The following is a 10,022-nucleotide window of genomic DNA, read 5'->3' as shown; positions in this document are numbered from 1 at the left end:
ATGGTCCCAAATTTTCTAAAAATTCCATTCGGTGTAAATTGAGCATTTTCTATCTTTCTCTGACTTGGAGAAAACGGAGAATCAAACATGGACCCGTCTCTTTGTGACGTCGCAAGGAGAAATTGTTAACTCCCATGGTAACTCCCCTTTGCCCGCGCAGAGAAAGAATTTAAATAGAGCCAGGTGTGAGGCACACGTGTGTGAGCGCGACTTCAATTTGTCTACGCGACGAGGAGGGGCATCATGGCTTTTGAGCGAAGGAAACACAATAATTGCTCAGTAATAGGAGTTAGAGATGAGCAACGAAGCCTTTTTTTACTTCCTTCGTACATGCCACAGAAGAACCAGTGGAATGATTTCATTTTCTCCGGAAAAGCGCCGACACAGCTTCCCAAAGTTTTGCATGTCTGTGGCAAACATTTCACCGACGACTATGTACATAATGTTACACAACAAAATTATTTACTCCTGCGCGCACATAAATATATAGGCTTTATATATCTTGTGTAACGTGACTTCATGATATGAAGGGAGAATTTTTACATTTAAAAAAACCCTCTTCTCTAAACTAGAATATTTACTGATATAGATGCTAACATTGCTTTAAAATCATCACAAATCAGAGAAACATGAAAAGGCAAAAGCAGATTAGCTTTAGCTTTAACTTACATGATAATCAGACATCCTAACAAAGTATCATATAGACATAATATTTTTAACTAACCATTCGGAAACATCCTTCTGGAGGCGCTGAGTTGCAACTTCTTCATCCGTTGCTTCTCCATCTGGATCGGATTCTGGGTCAAACTGAAATGCTTCAATGTGTCTTCGTGCCATTGCAATATGATCCAGACATACCGGTAAACATGCACGTTACCTTTGCTGCAAGATAGTAAAGGCCACGCCCACCCACCACCTTGCCCCGCCTTTTTCATCCTCATTAAAATTTAAAGTCACAGACACCAATACGGGCCGTTTGAAGGAAGCTCATTCTGTGACTGTATTGTAGTGGCTATAATTCTGCAGCAAGGCTGAATTTTTGAAAAAAGATTTCAGATACAGTACTAGGGACCACTATGGCCTATATTAAAGCCTACAAAAAGTAGCATGTCATGGGACCTTTAAAGTAATCCGTAGTGCATGATATGTAGCCTAAGAACAGTATAACACATGTCGATGTATTGGAAACATATTAATGTTTCGTAATTATTTATGAAAATGAGGCAACAAGAGCTTCTTTGCTCTGGTGCCCAAATACTGGTATGTTGTCACTGACAAGGTGTCTGCAGGTTTGATTGATTGTGGTTTGTTACCACAATCAATCAATGTTTGTTGTATGACTGGAAGAATAAAATGGTCCTACTGTAAAAAAGACATATATATATCTATATATAGTTGTTGAGATTTAATTTAATTGAACAAGAGAGAAGGAGGATAAATGCAAAGTAAATAAGTAATACATTAATAATTGTCCAAAATGTAGCCTTTCAAACAAGGATTTCAAACAATTCACATATCAGATCATTATAACTCCTTATAAGAAGCATAATGTACATCTGAACCTGCAATACTTAAATTACCTTCCATACCTGGCAACCCTGCAGGGCGTCATCTGAATCATATAAAGGGGATCACTGCCCACCTTTTTCTCAGAGCAGCACTTGGGTGTATGGTTGCTTGACCATACAATACAGCATCGCTTACTGTGACAGGAAGCTTTTTTGCTTTTTTTGATGTGTATTGAAGGTTAGTTGCATTACCATTTATTATTATTTTTATTTACATGTACAATTAAGACAATTATGAACATATACTGTCATTTAGTTTGGGGGGTTTTAGATGGAACCCACAGTGTTAATAAATACAGCATTTGTTGGTACATTTTTTTTTTAATGTTTCGTTCAGATGTACTGTAAATGCTCTATAAGTCTGAAATCTTCACTTGGGAAAAACATAAATGATCAATAACATACTTTTTTTACTGCAGGAAAACCTTCTTATCCTACATAGCCTGGCTGCAGCTGACTGGTGCGATAAGGCAACATTCCATGGAGGACTGAAACTCCCTGCTGTCCTTTTGATGGACAGAGAAGAAGAAAAAAGAAGCCATCCAGGAGATGGACACCTGGGATGGGGAACTGGATGAAGTAGAACTTTTTAAATTTGTCTTTGAAAAAGAAAAAAGGACTACGCAGCTTCTGGGAAGAATTTGTTGATTAAAACAATTACAGACTCTTCGCAAGATTTGAGGAACAGTGATTGTTCAAATATTTTTATATTATGTTATATTAAAGAGTTTTGTTCCTAAATACAGCCTAGTAATTCATACCAAGACCTTTGTACATGGTTTTAAATTAGAATCCTGTGATGCACAGATACATATAAATATCACCTACTATAGTAAGCTATAAATGTTGAGGGTTTAAAGTCAATAATTTTGGATAGGTCATCTGTTACAACATCTTGTTTAATTTACAATCAGAAAGGGACAGCTGCCACAGGGGGCCAGTGGCAATTGCCACAAACATTGGCAGGTGCTTTGCCAAGTGTAAGCCTATAGCCTAAATATTGTTCCCCTAATGTAATCATGCTTTAAACTGCAGTCTTTTATTTGAGTGAATAAAGTATTTTGTCATTGCATTTTAAATAAAATAAAAAAACACAGGCTACCACCAATTGCAACATAACAGACTGTAATACAAATAAAATATTATAAATAATCAAAGAAACGTTGAAAAAAATGAACAAATAGGGTCATGAAAATGCTACCAAGTGTAATATTGGCAAATGTTAACATTTATAAACTATAAGGTATCTCACTAGCAAATGCTACAAACACCAGCAGTTGCAGTCGGATATGCTCTTTCCTCTACAGTACGACAGGCTACTGGTTTGGTTGTATATGTTGAGTAGTGGTTGATTTCGGACACATCCCTTGTTTGCCACCGTTCTGCCCCATAATCGGTCAAGTAAATTTGTGGCATCTCAGGCTGCCACCGGAAACACCATATAAACGGCGAAAGATGCCATGGCATCTCAGGAAAAATCGTTGGCATCTCAACCTGCCACACAAAAAAATGCCACTGCTAACGGGGCAGATGCCGTGGCATCTCAACCTGCCACTATAAATGCCACTGCTAACGGGGCAGATGCCATGGCATCTCAACTTGCCACTACAAATGCCACTGCTAACGGGGCAGATGCCGTGGTATCTCAACCTGTCACTAAAAATGCAACTGCTAACGGGGCAGATGCCGTGGTATCTCAACCTGCCACCGGAAATGCCACTGCGAGCTGCCGATGCCGCAAATTGAGCTAGCTGTCACTCCAATTTGATGTTATTTTAATGGACAAAGAAATGTATTTTCTTTCAAAAACAAGGACATTTCTAGATGACCCCAAACTTTTGAACGGTAGTGTATAACCAAGATCAAATTTGTGTAATGGTAGAAACAGGAAGCTTTTCACTTACTACAACCCATGCTTGCATCAGCGTCCACCTTGAATTACGTTTTTTCATTGTATTGGGTCTGAAGGGTCTCATTTATTGTATTTTTTTTGGGAGACTCCTAAAACAAATCTGCCATGTTTTGCTGGCAAGTGGGTTGAAAGAAGGGCAGAGGGGGCACAGCATCACCTTCGGCTTTGTCATTTTTCCTGCAACCCCCAAAAACCTTATGTAAAATCTTCCAAATACTATTGCAATTAATGTATTGGTTCCCAAATCCCTAACTGTACCTTTATGGCTGATGTCAGAACTAGTCATATTGCTAGCTAGATCAATCTGATAAACTACAGAATAAGCTCTAACAGGTCTGGGTTCTGCACACAAACCATAGCATGTACCACAATCAGAGCCATGTAACAGGTAGAACTGATCTTGGACCAGTGTTCATGATGTGGAGATTCAAACTGTAGCAAGTTTCTTCCAGAGACTAACAAGCTAGGTAGCTAGTTACAGTATTAGCTAGATGGCTAGCAACTTAGAATATGTTTTGTTTTTTAATATCAGCCTAATTGAGTAGCTAGTGTGGTGAAGTTTAAAACTTAGCTAATGAAAACATATATTTCAAGAAATTGTTAGCTAAACTATCAACTATTACTATACACACAGTAAATTAAATTGCGCTCACAAGCTACAGGTTGGCTTACGTTACCTTGTTATGTTTGGCAGTTTTCGGTTTACTTCGGAACTGATCGGATCGAAAACTCCAAGTTAGAGCTCCGACCTTGTGATTTCAAGGCACCTTTGGTGTCACAGTATGCCGCAGAGGGAACATTGACCGATCGTCGATTTTAGACGCCTAGGGATAGAGAACCGGCTGGGTAACCAAGCACCTGTTGAGCCCACGGAGAAACCGAGCTAGAAATGGTGCTAGCAACTGTTGAGATAAATGAAGTTTAAATAATGCTGATTTAATAACCATGTATTCTTATGTTTTTGTTTTATTAAATTGTATGCTGCAGCCAGGTTAGGGAAATATGATTGAATACAATAACCATAAAAAGTTTAGAACTCCATACATTACACTCAGCCACACTCACTCAGACTTTACACCTGGCTCAGATAGAGAGACAGGATTAAAACCCCACAATTAACATACAAATGAAACTGCCCCCTATACAGCAGGAAGATACCTTCTGTCTCCAACCCCCTGATGTTCTAGTCTAGGTTAGGACAACAGAATGTAAATTACTGTAACCTGGTTAAGATTTCACACCTGTATGCAAGAACCTGTTGATCTATGACCGAGAGTAACCCCCAAATGTGAAGAGTTTAGAGCATGCCCTTCTTCATTGGACAGCGAAAACAAAGAGATTTGTCCAAAATGTCACCATGCCAACGAAGAGCCAATAAGGATGGGTTTTACTCACTAGAGTGAAAAGTAACCGCCCCTGTGGCGGGAGAAACAAAACCGATGTTCGATCTTGATTCGGGGCGAATATTTTGTGGAAGCTCGAGGGTTGAGCAAATATTTGACTGCTGCAGTGTATTTCATGTATTTTGACTTATTAATAAATATTAATAAATATTAATAAATATTAATAAATCTTTGTGCTAAATTTTCATTCGGACCGAAGCCTCGTCCTTCTTCAGAGATTCTGATACACGTAAAATTCTTAACAGTTTTGCCACACATCAGTTACGTTTAACAACGGACCGGGCTTGGCCACTGAGTTCTTGAACCTGCCTGAGCGGAGAGCGGAGGAGAAACAGCTGTGCAGCCTGGACCCTGCTGTGCCGTGCTCGACGGTGCATTGGAGACCGCTGTGAGCGGCGGGTTCAGTGAAGACGGCGTTGATCTAATAGAGCCGTCCATGTCACACAACACACGCTGAGTTCCTCTGCCCACAGTCAAGGGATGGGGCTGAGAAGTCAGGGGAATAACAGTCGCAACCTCAGGGGGCTGATACTGGAGGAAAATTTGTCTTTCCTTGAAAATGTAATAATTGGCCGTAGCTTTATTACAATTCAGTAACACATTACTGGGCGCAGGGGCGGGAACAGCCGATCTCCGCAGCCACGCCTAGTCAGGTACGTCTCCGTTTTTGTCCCGGTGGCCATGGACTGGACTTCGGGCCCGAAGCAGAGAGTTTGGGCGCCCTTAGACGTACCGTGGAGGAGGGGAGAGAGGTAGTAGAGGCCGCAGGTGCCGATATCGCCTCTCTAGGAGCGGGAGGAGCATCTGTGTGACGCCTTGCGCGGCTCCATGATGAGGAGCCCGGACGGGCTTCTTACGTCTCTCGGCATTCATCTGCTTGGCAAGGGGAAGCTAGGTGCTTGGCGAGCTAGCGGCAGTCATCCTCTATCTTCCTAAAGGTTTCCGATGCCAGGTCCACCGCGTCGCCGAACAGCCCAGAAGAAATCAACGGCGCATTAAGGAGGGGGATTTTCTCACTCTCCTGGACTGCTGATAGTGACAGCCAGAGGTGACGATGTGCCACAACCGCTGTGGCCATGCTGTGCCCTGCACACGCGGCATGCACCTGGTAAAGATCTAGCCCCGCACAAGCCATCTGGGAAATCACCCCGATCTCCGCAGCAGAGATGGTTGAGGCGCCCGTGGTGAGTCTGGAAATGGCCGCCAACAACAGAGCAGTGTTATTGGACGCTGCGACTGTCTGCGCCCCCAACGTGAAGACCACAACTGGGCCGAGAAACGGTCCTTCAGCAGCAGGCATCACAGGGTTTTTGCTCTGTCATCCACAAGCTTACGGCAGGAAGTGGGCTGGCTCCAATTTCGGGACAGCTGATCCAATGACCCCCGTCCAGTGTATTATTGAATATCATAGATACATCAGTGCAATAAGCTTAAGAATGGTGGCATAACACTACAACTACAGTCAGAATTAAGAACATTCACACAGATCTATAAATATATTGAGGATAATGCGATCATATAACACGGTGCATAGCAGCAGTTAAAAATAATAATAATAATTGAGTACTGTAGCTTAGCAGCAATAATGGTTGTGCTGGAGATGTCATTCATATTCACGGCAGGTCCCTTGTACCTCCGCGAAGTCTTCTCCCACTTGTACGGTCAGCTGCCCCTTTCTGGTACCTGGGGAACTGGTTCTGGACAGGCTCGTCAGTGGCAGGATTCTTCCATATGGCTCCTGTAATACAGTTATTAATATCAGATATTGTACTTAAATGGTCTGACATGATTTTGAGAATTGCATGACATTCAAGACAGATGAAATGTAAGACAACATGCTAGCTCGACTATAGTCTTGTTTTTACCTGATTTTAGAGCCAGCTGTGCCCTCAGCTTGACATTCTCTTCAGTCAGACGTTAATCAGAAGCTAAAAAACACAATGTAATGTCAATAGCTTAATAGTGAAATAAATAAAACTACCAAATACATGTAATTTCAGAAAGGCCGTACACAGACTTCCAGAACATTAATTATTCTGGAAAGCAGAGTAATTATTCAGTCCTAAATATCTGGTTATTTTACAATCAGAACTCAAATCGCAGTGTCCGCCAAAATGTTCATTCTTCCCTTCATGTGCAGAGCTAAAAGGTCCTCCTACCTCTGCCTTCTTGCCCTTAAAAATTAATTTAAATTGACAAATAAAATTGGAAGCAACATGCTTTAATAACAAGTTAAGCATCTGGGTTAAGTGAAAGAACACACACTTTCCTATGTAGCAATCATCGATGTCCATAGACATGGAAAGAGGTCTCAATGCGATTATATATAAGTGTCTGTTCCAGCATGGGCAGGGACATTGAGGAAATCTCCTTAAAAAAGTTAATTTCGGTATATTTCAGTGGCTGATCCCTCCTGATGACTCTGAGAGTTGTGATCACTTGATGAACCAGGTCAACGGGAGAAATCAGGCAATGAAACTGGCAGTCCCACCCAGTTGACTACATTGAAAGGATGGATGCTTTCATTGGTAATGTATATACTAGGATGCATTTTCTTAGTTATGTGAGTGACTAGTAAGAAGGCATAGCTAAGGCTAAGCTAGATCTGAGGGGACTAGTTATAGTGGAATAAATGTGTCTACTGCCGTATTAATTATGAAGACTGATGTTCCTGAGGGTTGACAGAGGGAGAAAGAGAGATCGAAACAAACAAAACACCGCTCAAACAGCATGCTTCTATGAGCAGGAATAGTTACAATCTTCATGGATGATTTCAAGCATATGGCAACTTTCATATAATCCTTAACACCCTGTTCAGATTGTGTGCTTTTCCATCTCCACTCATAGTCCCAGTATCTTTCTAACTAAACATGAACCAAACAGAAACAGAGCTCCAGTGGTATTTAAAATAAAGATGGTGAGAGAGAGATAAGCAGCCCTGTAGCAAGGTACTCATACTAAACATGTCTAAGAGGAGCACCTGAGGACAACAATGTGATATATACAGGCCTAGACATACTGTACAATATACCTAGCAAAGGATGCTGAAGAGAATTAATGGAACTACATGTAAAACAAGTCTTGGGCTTATACCTAAAATTAGCGTTGTCATAAGCAGTCCACTCCATAGGGTGCCAAAATTGGGAAGCAGGTGCTATTTGGGATGCATAGTATGTAGACTATTTAGCTGGAAGGAGGATTACCAGTCCATTACGATAGCCACGCAGTTTGCTAACTTGTCTAGCCACAAACAGGCATGGTCATTATGTTTTCAACTGGCTGTGAGTAGTTAGCTTGCACAAACCCTTTGACGGGTACGATCACACCGGTGTGATCAGTCTAGAGTGGTCCCTGAAGCGTACGATCACACCGGTGTGATTAGAACGTATTGTTTAGAACGCATCATTAGAATGCCTAGGTACGAGTGACGTAACAATGGCTGGTCAGACCGCGCTGTTATTTACTCACATTTAGCTCAAACAGCGTTTATAACTTCCTTTCCTGATTGTAATTGTTTCAAGACCACACTATGTTATTAACCAGGTAGCAAGCATAAACAAGTGTTACTTACATACCAACAGGTAGCCAACACTAGAAGTTTACTAGAAGTAGATTTACTACAATAAACATAATACGCAAAAACGAATTATATTAGCGACTACTATAGAGCATCTAACCATTTCCTGAAAGAGCTGACAACCGGTCAAAATCATTGTGTAAAAACTTTCAAGTTAGGTTACCTGTTGAGGGTGCTGCTATGCTTTTTATCAATCAAAGATAAAGAAAGGTGAGTAACTCTAAGACCTGATGGTCATTTACATTTGCCAGTCTTTCGGACAGATTTGCCATCCTGGGAAAACTATGATCTTAATTTTAGCTGCACTGCATTACAGGTCAAACTTTGTTAGCTAGCGGTTAGCTGACGTTTGCTAGCGGTTAACTGACGTTTGCTAGCTAGCTACAGTTACACATAAACCAGCTCTTTGCAGCTCTTTGAATTTGAGTCAAAAAGAGAAGCTTGCAATGCAATGTATTTAGTGTTCCTTACCTGGCAAAGTGACTTCATGTCAACCGTCTGAACGCCACTCAATGCATGTAGCTAACGTGGGGTTAATCCAGTCAGTTTGTTTTGGTAGGGTTCACGCACAATAGCTCAATTGGCAGATCTAGTAGCAAACCGATGGCGCAAACTAAAACAGTATTACAGCACTACTTTTGTTGAGAAAAAAGCTCGTAATCTTCAAAAATCTACCTTTTCACTGATCGCATTTGTCCATTACTAAATGCAAGAATCGGAATCTATAATTTTTTGAGAGCTTCTGAATAATTACGTAAAACTATTTACACACCACCTATTGCCTGATAGATTGCGTATGTTTTATTGATACAACAAGTGAAGCGTTTCAGTATCTTTCTCGCCGCGATCTTTAGAAATAAGACAGCATTTTTAAGATTGGTTCATAATTATTCAATATACATTTTTAACAGTTACTACCTGTAGAAGTTTGTTAATATAATTTAAATAAAAAATGTGATGCATAGCAGCGTGGTGTTTTTGGGAAGCTGCAGATTAAATGTTTTGTGACGTCACAATCAAATTCTGGAACTCTGAGTGAGTGCTGAACTCACGCGCAAAAAAACTCACTCTGGGGGGCCGTTAAGGCATATTTGAAACTCACGCGTGAAAAGGTTAAGGCGGATGACATGGTGGTATATATGTAAATGTAAACATTTAACTGAAGATGAATGTAAAGTCTGTATCAACAATGTATTTGATTAAAGTCCATCGGAAAGAATGAGACACTGCATGACTAATATCGGTCAACAGACTTCCTGTTCGTATTGGAGTCAGCTGGAGTTATGTTAAAACAAAAGCGTGTCCAATGTCAGGATGTTAAGATTATGAAACAAGTGCCACTTGCATTCAGGTGTAATTTTAGGATACAAATAGCACGGGAAAACGAGTGTGGACAACTCCAGGTTACAGTTTATTGGTGAAGTTTTTCACAGGTTGCAACCAAATGCACGGGGCAAAGCCGGCACAGATACATTTTTTATCGAGACAAGTCCGCTTTCAGACCCTAACCTTTTCGCAGAGCTGGATGGTTTGAGTCTAAATGGTTCTCATTCAAGGCCAGC

This window comes from Esox lucius, chromosome 13, assembly GCF_011004845.1.
Source record: "Esox lucius isolate fEsoLuc1 chromosome 13, fEsoLuc1.pri, whole genome shotgun sequence".
Classification (NCBI taxonomy): domain Eukaryota; kingdom Metazoa; phylum Chordata; class Actinopteri; order Esociformes; family Esocidae; genus Esox; species Esox lucius.
The sequence above is the reverse complement of the archived record's forward strand: the minus strand, read 5'-3'. Positions refer to the sequence as shown.